General features: G+C 37.9%; 1 pseudogene; it reads right to left on the bottom strand.

Moving 5' to 3' along the window:
- Positions 1–463: 463 nt before the first annotated feature.
- LOC102487726 (serine/threonine-protein kinase VRK1 pseudogene) lies at positions 464–5,877 on the bottom strand (annotated as a pseudogene).
- Positions 5,878–12,237: the final 6,360 nt, after the last annotated feature.

Raw genomic sequence — 12,237 nt, 5'->3', positions numbered from 1 at the left:
TATTCAGTTCTTGTTATTATTCTTCTTCAATTTGACCAGAAATACAAGGGGAGGAGAATGGAGTGAGAAAACAAGCTGCCAGTTCCAGGACTTGAACTGCAATTGGCCATGTGTGAGACCAGGATCTTTGGGATCAACAGTTAGCGTAATGGCTATGTCGCTGGGCTCCCACATAGTCAACTGCGGTTTGAGTCCCGGACCCGGTGGCTTAAACTCACGCCGGGAGCGTGTGTGTGCTTGCCCAAGATCCTAAGAGGAGAATGGAGGAGAAAGGATTGCGGTGTGGCATCCTCCCTGAGGGGTGATTTCTCGCTTTTTGTCTCTCTGTTAATAAAATTTAGCAATTAATCAATACACATAATGTAAAACTGCCCACTAATCTAAGATAAATTCATAGTTGCAGGTTTAATACCTGTTTAAGTTTTATATACAAAATGACTGTTTTAAAAATGAATTTAAGAAGTCAGTCATTTTCAGTTATTTTATCACATGAGGATATAAAACCAGGGTGCATTTTTGGATCAAAACCCTCAAATTGTGATACAGGCTTATGAGATAAAACCTTAGAATGCCTGTTTAATTTGGAACTCCTGCTTTTTAAATCTTCCCAGGAGTTCTCATCAGGTCTAATCAGAATTATGTAGCACATGGGGGCAAAGATACAGCCTAGGAGCCCAGCACAGGAGGCCAAAATGGAGAAGACCTCCACGGCCACCATGAACTTGCCCTTGGTGCTGTGATAGATAGGGACAAATGTGACCCAAACACTGCAGAACACCAGCACACTGAATGTGATGAACCTGGCTTAATTGAATGTTTCAGGCAGGTTCCTGGCCAGGAAAGCCACAGAGAAACTCCCCAGAGCCAAGAAGCCCAGGTAGCCAGGACACCTTATAAGGCAGTGACTGAGCCCTTGTTGCACACAATGATGAGGTTTCTGGGCTCAGAGTGTGAGTCTATGTCAATGAAAGGGGGAGAGGTTCCCAGCCAGATTCCACAGATAATCATTTGGATCAGGGAGCAAATGGGAATGACAGGGTTTAGAAGCCCCTGAGAGCAGTAAGCACCTCATTGTTCCAAGCTTCATGGCTTTGAATGTCAGAATCACAGTAATAGTTTTGGTCAAAACAGTGGAAACAGCCACAGTAAACACAAGGTCAAATACAATTTGTTGGAGGACACAGGTGACTGCATTAGGATGGCCAATGAAGAGCAAGGAGCAGAGGAAGCATAGCAGGAGGGAGATAAGCAGGATAAAGCTGAGAGCCTAGTTGCTGGCCTTAACAATGGGAGTATCTTGGTGCTTCACAAAACTCCCAAAACTACAACTGTGAGGATAAAGAAACACAGAGCCATGCAGGCCATTGCTGTCCCCAAAGCATCCTCAAAAGCCAGGAATGTCACAGACTTGGGAAGGCAGTGAGTTCTCTCACTGTTTGGATACTCTTGAGAAGGACACTGGATACACTGCTTTGCATCTGGAGAAAAAGCAAAGGTCCTGCGATTCAATGTTACTAATTGTCATGTTGAAGCTAATGGTCACTTTTGTGTAATTTTGCACAGATTAAGCCCCTGAGGTAATACCAAGATACACCAAATTAAGAGCCCATTTCATGAAACTGGGATAATTTTTTTCATCTGTAGATAACAACAAAGTGATTTGAAACTGAGTCTTCAGCACATGAGGATCTTGGTTGGCCCATCTTGTGGTTCTCAATGATGTTACCAAGGATGAGAATTTATTCTAGATCTCTACTCGTTCCTGAGTTTTCCTTTTGAGAAAACTATTTCCATGGCTTATCATATTTGTTCATCACAATAGTAATGAATAGTTTTCTTATTTATATTAAGACAAAAATCACTTAATACCTTTTATGCTAACCTAATTTCTATTGATTTTTTCTTGTATATAATATGTCACTTTGTGTAAAGACTTTTCCCATTGTACATTTTGATTTTTCTGTAAATATTATCATAAACTCCTAGGTAAATATTGAAAGCAGTTTCAATATAAAACATTTGATTCTGGAGTGGAATTTGATTGCTCCTATGTATCAATTTTTTGTGAAATTTTTATTTTAAGTATATAATAGAAGGATGTTTTTTTAATCTGTCTATTTATATACATCTGCAAGCATGGTTTGTTAATTTTTTTATGTGGCTAGTAATATTTTTGCCTTTATACATTATGAGGTCTCTGTTGCAAATATTCACCTCTATTGTTATGTACTAGGAAAACCTTCACAGAGCTTATGGATATTAATAGGCATGGCTGTGTTTCAATTATAATAATCAATATTATTTACAAAAATAGGTAGGGTTTCTCTTCATTTCTCAATTTTTTATTCATTTATTTATTTTGTAAAACTGAGACAATAGCATTGGGTTGTCATAAAAGTCATGTCACATTTTTGCATAGAAATAAATGAAAAATGTGTCATGACTTTTCCAGCAACCCAGTATATTCTTAACGAATTAAAGTGGAGGCCATGAGGTGGCATGATGGTGATGATGTGAGATTCCCACATGGCTGACTACATTCTGTGTCTTGAACCTGGCAACTTGCTTTCTCACTTCTCTTTCTATTTTTTTCTCTTACTTCTCTGGTGAGTGTACATGCCCTTTAGCAAATTTAAAAACTAATAATGATAAGTAAAATTAAATAAATAATTATTAAAACAATAATTAGTGATAGTCAATAACATTGTTTTTTTACAGTACCTATTCCTATTTTTAGAGTCAGCAGATATTCCTAGCTTTTGTCTCAGAGACAAGTTTGGTACCCACAAACACAGGAATGTATTCTTCTGGATCACAAACCATTTTTTTCTTTGTTTTTTCTTTTAATTTTTTAAAGTATTTTTTATTTAATTTCACTCGCTATTATTTTAAAAATTTTTTGTAGGGTGTGTGTGCTTACCAGATAGAGACAGAGACAGAGAGAGTGAAAGTGAGAAAATGAGCTACTAAGTCTGGGACTTGTGCCATAATTAGTTATGTGTGAGTCCATCGTCTAAATAAACATGCCACTTGCTAGCCCCTATTGCCAGGGAGAACATGGATTCACTAGAGAGAGAAACAGAGAGAGCAAGGAAGTGAGACAGCACCACCTCCATGAAATGGTCATGCCACAATAACCTCTACACCATTTTTTCCTCATATCAGGACTTTGGACAATGCACAAACACTTTGTGTGTTTTCTAAGTCATCTGATTTGGGACTCAAGTCACAATTAAGGGCATGTGGGATTCAGCCACATTTACTACCATTCCATGGGCTAGCCCTGTACCTCTATTTTAATTCCTTGTTTAACACACATATGCTTTTGCTATTCTTTCATAAAAGATAAAATTTTTTCTTGGCATGTTTTAACCTGAATATACATATTTACTTTTTCTAACTTAAGATATTTTATTTATTTTAATTTATCTTATACATTCAATCACATTACTTACCTTACAAAGTGAATATTCCAACATGTAAGCATTTCTCCCTAGACCAGTTCATAAAACTATAAAATTATCTTCAACAGATAATACCACATTTCTTTGTCACATTCATGCTATGCCTCTCTATTTTTCTTCTGAATTTCGTTCTTCAGCCTCTACTCTTGCACACACACTATATCGGGTATTCACATATATTTACCGTGTTTATATATATATATATTCGGTATATATCAAGTGAGGACATACAATGTCTCTTTCATAAACTGGCTTGCTTAATTCAGCAGTACATCTTCCATATTTATCCACTTTCTGTCAAAAGTCAGGGTCTTGTTGTTTTTATATCAGTGCGAAAGCACTTTTCCGATTAAGAATTCTTCTGTCCTTGGTAGATACGAAGGAGTGAGATTGCTGGATCATATGATAGTTCTATTTGTACAAGTTGAGGAATCTCCAAATTGTTCTCCACAGTGACTGGACCAGTTTACCTTCCCACCAGCAGTGTAAGAGAGTTCCCCTTTCACCACACCCTTGTCAGCATTTATCATTTTTTGTTTTTTTAATCTTAGTCATTCTGTCTGGGGTTAGATGGTATCTCATTGTTTTTTTGCAGTACCATGCTGTTTTGATTAGCACATTTTTTTAGTATATTTTTCAGTCTGGCAGTGAGATGACACCCATTCCACTCTTCTTGTGCAGGATTGCTTTGGCAATACGGGACCTTCTATGATTCCAGACAAATTGTATGATTGTCTTTTCTTTTTTTTTGTTATCAAGCAAAAAGAGACTTTTATTTTAAGTTTTGCATTTCCTTAAAAGTGAGGACTTTGGCAGACATTTTTATCCACGCACAGTGATTAGAAGAGTGCACATCATCTATAGTCATTTTTCTTACATGGACTCCCAAACCTCAAACACACACAGCTTGAGAAAGCTTAAAGAGTATAACTTGACGATATGGGAATTCCATACGTTAGCCTTTAATAAATTGTACAAAGTATTTTTCTTTAAGTTTGTTTTCCAAAGACACAGATATTTAATTACTACTTCCACTGAACAAGACTCACAAAAATAGAACACAATACAAAAGTCCAATGAAAGGAAAAAAAGGAAAATTGGTTCATGGCATTTGATGTACTTCTGAAGTCTCTTTCTGGTTCTTGAACGGGTCTGTGTGGTGTCTTCTGTCTGTGAGTTTGAACATTCCATATCTTCAACACTAGATTCTGTGCTTTCTTCAATTTCCTTCTTTCTCTTCCTTGTTGCTGTTTTTGCTTTCAAGCCTTCATTCTCCACAACACTGAGGTCAAGTTTGTCATCATACCGACTTCCTATAGCTTTAAGTCCTTGCAAAGAATATCTCATAAATTTTGATAAAGAGGTTTTTCAGTATAGTCCAGTAACTTCACTGTTTCCATGTATTTAGCAATTTCACCTGGCTTGTTTTTCTCAGGGAAGCATTTGTCTATCAAACTTGCAATATTTTCTCTGTTTTGGAATCTCTAACATAGTTAGGATCTTTCAAATTATCCTCCCAAGGAAGATGGCCACTGAGCCACTGGATCATGCAGTAACCAAGTATTTCCAAATCACCATGTCTTGATGGGGCCACACCATTGTGCGCATCAATGCTTGTGAATTCAATAGTGTTGTTGTGATATCTTTTGGGATCCTCTTTGTACTCTTTATGAACTCCTTCTGGGCAATATCGATAAGCAAGGCCATAATCTATCAAGTAAACCTGGTCAGGATTTTTGTAGCTCAGAAGCAGATTCGAGGCTTTGATATCTCCGTGTACATACTCGTGTTCGTGAATGTATTCCAGAATATCCAGAATTCTTAGGCTTAGCTTCAAGACAGTTTTCCGAGAAAACCTTTTGGCATTTGCTTCATATGTTTTCTGAAGGTCACTCCCAAAGCGATCTATTATCATAAACCTGTAACTTTTTCCATTTTTATCATGCAGACCAGACCCCCAATACTTAGGAACACCCAGGTGCTTCAATTTATGGGCATGAATCCATTTCTGAATTTGTTCTGGTTTAGCAGCTCATTGATAGAACTTTAATTCAGTAAAAAGGGGTCCATTGTCACTGGGTTTCAGTTTTTACAACACAGGGTGCATCACTGCCAACTGATTTTGAAGAATTCTTATCAGCAAGATAAATACAACAAAAGCCACCTTGGCCAATGGGTAATCTGTTTCCATTCTTTCTTTGCCATGTCAGTTATTATCTCCCCAGCTGCAAACTGTTCTGCAAGACGTCTCCTTGCAGGGCCCTATCTTCCAGCTTGAGCTGCTTTTACATGAGGCATTTTCGCCTCAGCCACAGACCGCTCGCCTCCTGCCCAGTACGAACTTCCCGTCGCTTTATGATTGTCTTTCCTAGATCTGTGAAGTACAGGTCTGGTACTTTGATCGTGATTGCATTAAATATGTAGATTAATTTGGGTACAATTGCCATTTTGATTATATTAATTCTTCCAATACAGGAACATGGGATGTCCTTCAACTTTTTTATGTCATTTTCCATTTCTTTTTTAGCTTCTTGTCGTTTTCCTTGTGAGGTCTTTAACTTCTTTGGTTATATTTATTCCTGAGTATCTTTTACTTTTTCTAGCTATGGTAAATGGAATGAAACACTTTTTTCAGTTCTATCTCAGTGTGTCTGTTGTTCGCATATAGAAATGTCATTGATTTCTGTATGTTGATTATGTATCCTGCAGTTTTACTGTATTCATGTATTACTTGCAGAATTTTTTTCATTGAAACCATTGGGTCTTCTACATGTACAATCATGTCATATGCAAATAGAGTTTCACCTCTTCTTTTCCTATTTCAATGCCTTTTATTTTTTACTCTTTTCTGATTGTGTTGGCAAAGACTTTCAGTTCTATATTGAAAAGGAGGGGAGAAAGTGGACATCTTTGTCTTGCACCCATTTTGAGTGGAAAAAATTTCAGCTTTTCTCCATTTAGGATAATATTCCCTATGAGATTTTTATAGATAGCTTTTATTGTGTTGAAAAATGATACTTCTATGCTCATATTACTGAGAGTCTTGCTCATGAAGGGATGTTGTATCTTATCAAATGCTTTTTCTGCATCAACTGATATGATCATGTGGTTTTTAATCTTTCTTCCTATTAATATGGTGTATTACATTTATATTTTTGCATATGTTGAACCAATCTTGCATTCCTGGAATAAAGCCTACCTGATCATAATGTATAATCTTTTTTATAAGTTGTTGGATATGATTTGCTAGTATCTTGTTGAGAATCTTTGCATCTATATTCATCAGATATTGGTCTGTAGTTTTCTTTCCTTGTCCTGTCCTTATCTGTTTTATTTTTCTTTTTTTGGAGAGGTGTTTGTTATAGAGCATGTACGCTTGCCAGAAAGACAGAGAGAGACAGAGAGACAAAAAGCAAGAAATCACTCCCCATTGGGGATGGCCATGCCACAATCCCTTCTCCTCCAATCTCCTCTTGGGATCTTGGGCACGCACATGTACACGCCCAGCGTGAGTTTAAGCCACCAGGTCCGGGACTCAAACTGCGGTCGACTACATGGGAGTCCAGTGACATAGCCATTACACCAACTGCTGGTCCTGTCCTTATCTGTTTTAAGGATAAAGTTGATAGAGGCTTCATAGAACAAATTATGGAAAGATTTATCCTTTGTGATCTTTAGGGATAACTTGAGTAGAATGGGGGTTAACTCTCTTTTGACAGTTCGGTAGAATTCAGAAGTGAAGCCATTAGGGCCCAGGTTTTTCTTTGTTGGGAGGTTATCTATTACTGATTCAATCTCCTGGCTTGTTATGGGCCTATTTAGACCTTCTATATCCTCCTGGCTCAATCTTGGTAAGTTATATATGTTCAGGAATTTGTCCATCTCATCCAGATTGTCCTGTTTCTTAGCGTATAGTTGTTCATAGTATTCTCTAATGATGTTTTGCATTTCTACTATGTCTGTCGTTATATTGCCTGCTTCATTGCAGATTTGATTTATCTTGTTCCTTTCTCTCTTCTTCTTAATAAGTCTCACAAGTGGTGTATCGTGTTTATCTTTTCAAAGAACTAGCTTTCACTTTCAATTATTTTCTGTATGGTTCGTTTATTTTCTATTTCATTTTTTTCTGCTTCTATCTTTATTATATCCTCTCTCCTGGAGTTTTTAAAAAATTTTTTGCTGTTGCTTTTCCAATTCTCTGAGGCGCAATGTGAGGTGATCCATTTGCCTTTGTTCCATATTCTTCTTATGTGCACCTATTGCTATGAACTTCCCTCTTATAACTGCTTTCACAGTCTCCCAATGTTTATGGAAACTCATTCCTTCATGGTCATTGGATTTCATGAAACTTTTAATTTTAATCTTTCTTTCTTTACTGGTTGTGGAGACATTTAGGAGTAGATTATTTAGTTTCTATGTATTCGAGTATTTCTGAGGATTTCACTTGCAGTTATAATTAAGTTTAATTCCATCATGGTCCTTAAAGATACTGGTTATAATTTCCATGCCTTTGAATCAGTCGAGGCTTTCATTGTGCCCTATCATGTGGTCAATCTTTGAAAAGGTTTCATGTTGGGGTGAGAAAAAATTTTATCTCGTGGTTTTTGTATGGAAAGTTCTATAGATGTCTGTTAAGTTCATTTGATTTATAGTATCATTCAGATCCTTTATCTCTTTACCTATTTTTTGTCTAGATGATCTGCCCAGAGGAGATAGTGGGGTGTGGAGGTCTCCAACAATTAGTGTGTTACAGTCTACCTCCCCTTTTAAATCTAACAGTCTTTCCTTCACATATTTGGGTGCTCCTGTATTAAGCACATTGATATTTATAAGCATTATATCTTTTTTTTTTTGGAGAGATTTTTGCTATAGCGCATGTGCACTCACCAGACAGACAGAGAGAAACATAGGGACAGAAAGCGAGAAATCACCCCTCAGGGGGGATAGTCATGCCGCAATCCCCTCTCCTCCATTCTCCTCTCAGGATCCTGGGCATGCACGCACACGCACCCAGCGTGAGTTTTAAGCCACCGGGTCCGGGACGCGAACCGTGGTCAAATACGTGGGAGTCCAGCGACATAGCCATTACACTAACTGCTGGTTCCCTAAGCATTATATCTTCTCGATCTATTAATCTTTTTACTACAATATAGTACCCTTCTTTGTCTCTTTGAACAGTTTTTGTTTTAAAGCCTATTTTGTCAGAAATTTCTATCTCATCTCCAACTCTTTTTTGGTTCCCATTTGCATGGAAAATTTTTCCCAACACTTCACTTTCAGTCTATGTACATCTTTATACATGCTGCGGGTTTCCTATAGGCAACAGATAGAGGGTTTCTGTTTTTATACCCATCCAGCCAGTCTGTTTCTCTTGATTGGAGAATTTAATCCATTAATATTCAACATTATTATTAATGTTACTGGACTTGTCCTGACGTTTAAGTTGACCACTGTTTTGGTTGTCTTTTATTCCTTTGTTTGTGGTGTTCAATCTTTAGTTTTCTTGGAACAGTGCTCTCTTCAAGGTTTCTTAAAGAGCTGGTCTGGTGTTAGCAAATTCTTTCAGGGGTTTGTCTGAGAAGATTTTAATTTTTTTTTCCTATAAAGGATAATCTTGCAGGATATAATAATCTTGGTTGAAATTGTTTCTCTCTTAACACTTTGTATATGTCTTCCCATTCTTACCTTGCTTGTATTGTTTCCATTGAGTAGTCCGGTGTTAGCCTGATGGGATGACCTTTGTGAGTCACTTGTCATTTCTCTCTTACTAGTTTTATATCTTGTCTTCATCTGTGGTCTTTCACAGTCTGGCTAAGATGTGCTTTGGGAAGATCTTCTTGGGTTGATTCTATTTGGGGTCCTTTGTATTTCTTGGGTCTTGATATTTGAGTGCCTCTCTACACTGGGAAATTTTTTTCCAGAATTTCATGCAATAGATTTTCCATGCCGTTATTAATTTCTTCACATTCTGGAATACCAATTATTTGGATGTTAGGGCATCTAATGGAATCTAGTATTTCTTGCACATTATCCTCGTACTATTTTTATTATTTCTCTATATTTTTGGTGGTTTTCTCTAGGTCAGAGGTTTTATCTTCAATTTCAGAGATTTGATATTTGGCATGGTCTAATCCACTTTTAATACTTTCGAGAGAGTTTTTGATTTTCCATATTACAGACTTCATCTCTAATAGTTTCATCTGATTCTTTCTTAGCATGTCCATTTCTTCTTTCATATCATGGAAGGACTTCCTAATCTCCTGTAGTTTGTTGTCTCTTTTGTGTTCCAACTCATAAAATCTGGTCACCATGATTATTCTAAATTCTCTCTCTGACATTCTGGTATCTTCCTCTGCTTTTTTTCAAGAAATGGAAGGGAGTCACTGGGTTATTTTGATGGGGACATATTTCCTGGTTTATTCAGATCTGAGGCTCTTCTTCTACTTCTCGACATTTGACAAAGTATTCACTTTGGAATACCTTGTAGGAAAATGTTTCTTCAACCAAGAGCCAAGTATGTTTCCCTTTTGCTGTGGACTGATGAATACCAAAGTCTCTTTTCTGTTGTGTTTAGTAATTTGGTCCGAGGAGGAGTGTTCTATTTATGTGACTGAAGAGTCCTATTTTCTTTTTCAAGGGTGGTTCAGTAAAAGGGAGGACCCCAGGAAGTCTTACAATACTAAGATATTCCACAATTATGATTCTAGACCTATCTAGTCCATCCAGGAGGGTGGAGGAATAGGAAGAAAGGATCAAATAATAGGGAAGAAAGTAAGGAGAATAAAGAAAAATTGTGTCACATGGGCCAGCACACAATTTCACCAGGAGTCTGGAAATGGAAGTGAGGTCTGCTGTAGAGCTTGGGGCAGTCCTGTGTGGTAAGCGTAAGTGTGAAATTAAAAAATGAAGAGGAAGAGAAGAAAAAAAAAAGGCTACCTTGCTGACAGAGATAGAGGGTTGCTGGGTTTGGGGTTGCTGGGCCAGGAACTGAGGTGGGGTGCTGTGCCTCGGTGTCCCTATGGCCAGGGGTCTGAAGACAGAAATAGGGTCTTCTGTAGGGCTGGGGGATGTCCTGTGTGGAAAGAAGTGTGAAATTAACAAATGAAAGAAGAAGAGAAGGAAATACTCCTACTTAGATAACAGAGATGGAGGGTCGGTGGGGTTTGGGGTGTAGGGCCTGGAGCTTGGGCTGGGGGCCCTGCCTCAGTGCCCTTTAGGTCAGGGCTGTGGAGATGAAAGTGGGGTCTACTGTTGAGTTGGGGGCGGTCATGGCTGACAGAGATAGTCACTGGACTTGGGGTTGCCGGGACTGGAGCTGGGGCGGGAGTCTGCCTCAGTGTCCCTTAGGCCAGGGGTCTGGCTATATTTACTTTTACTAGTGATGAAATTCAAGTATTTTCTACTGTTGAATTCTGTGCAATTCCATAATACTTACGGAAGAATTCAAACCATACTTATTCCTTATATATCAGAGAAATGGAAACATGATATCTCATAACTTTACATATTTGATATTTGATAATACAACATTTCCTTATGGTAATTGCTTGATTTTATATTTTACATGAGAGCATATTTTGATGTGTTCAATTATGACATTTATTAAAATGTTGAGTCCTCAATTTGTAAACTATAATTCTTTTTCTTCCTGCAATATATATCAAAGTGTGGTATTCTGATATTAGTCAATTCTTTGTGCTTAATTGCACAGGTGTTTGAGTATGTTAAGAAAGTTATAAAGTATTCTTGGGACCAGCAGTTAGTGTAATGGCTATGTCGCTGGACTCCCATGTAGTCAACTGCAGTTCGAGTCCTGGACCCGGTGGCTTAAACCTCACGCCAGACACATCTGCATGCATACCCAAGATCCAAAGAGGAAAATGGAAGAGAAGAGACTGTGGTGAGGCCATACCCTCCTGGGCAAAGATGCTGTGAGAGTAACTGACCCCTTCCTTCAGTTGTTATTTTTTTATTCATGCCCAAAGCACTGATTCTAACACTGATGTTCATCAAAGGATAATGAGATAAGGTAAGAAACAAATGGTGCCTACTAAAGATCTGATAGAATGTATGTTATGTGCTCCAATATGTGCAAAAAAAAAAGGGTAGTGTTCATAGCATTTCTATGAACTTGGGGGAAATTTGGCTCAACATTTTTGGATCAAATGGGTTAAATATGTTGTGTGGGCAAAGACTGTTTCTCTAAATCATCTTATTCATATACTAATAAATTCCACATAAACTATTCACTGAGGTCCTTCAAGGTCTACAATAGTACACTGGATAACCATGAGACCCACCAGCATGGCTAAGGAGCAAAGTGTTGGCGATGACATACTTATCTTAATCAAAGGGGAAAAATAAGTTTTCAAAAACTTACTGGTGCAACTGGGCCAGCAGATGGTGTGGTGGTTAAGATGTTGGATTCCAACATGGCCTACAACAGTTCAAGTCCCATACTTGGTAGACTGAAAATCATGCCAGCCATATATGTGTGCATGCCCCAAATCCCAGGAGGATGGAGAAGGAATTGTAGTGTGGCATAGCCCCTGGGGGTGATTTCTCACTTTCTCTCACTGTCTTTGTCTGTCTCTCTCTCTTTCTCTCTGGTTAGCACACACACCCATGGCAAAAAAAACATTTTTTAAATGTGTGATTAATGTCAATAGCCTCTGTCCTTTGTGACTTCTGGTTTTGGGGACTAGATATACAAACTGGCAAATGGTCATGAATCTGGACAGTCGCCCAGCTAATTTGGTGTCTTTAACTAAAA

Source organism: Tupaia chinensis, unplaced genomic scaffold, assembly GCF_000334495.1.
Source record: "Tupaia chinensis unplaced genomic scaffold, TupChi_1.0 Scaffold000504_1, whole genome shotgun sequence".
Lineage (NCBI taxonomy): Eukaryota > Metazoa > Chordata > Mammalia > Scandentia > Tupaiidae > Tupaia > Tupaia belangeri.
Note: the sequence above shows the minus strand (reverse complement) of the source record. Positions and strands in the feature narration are given on the sequence as shown.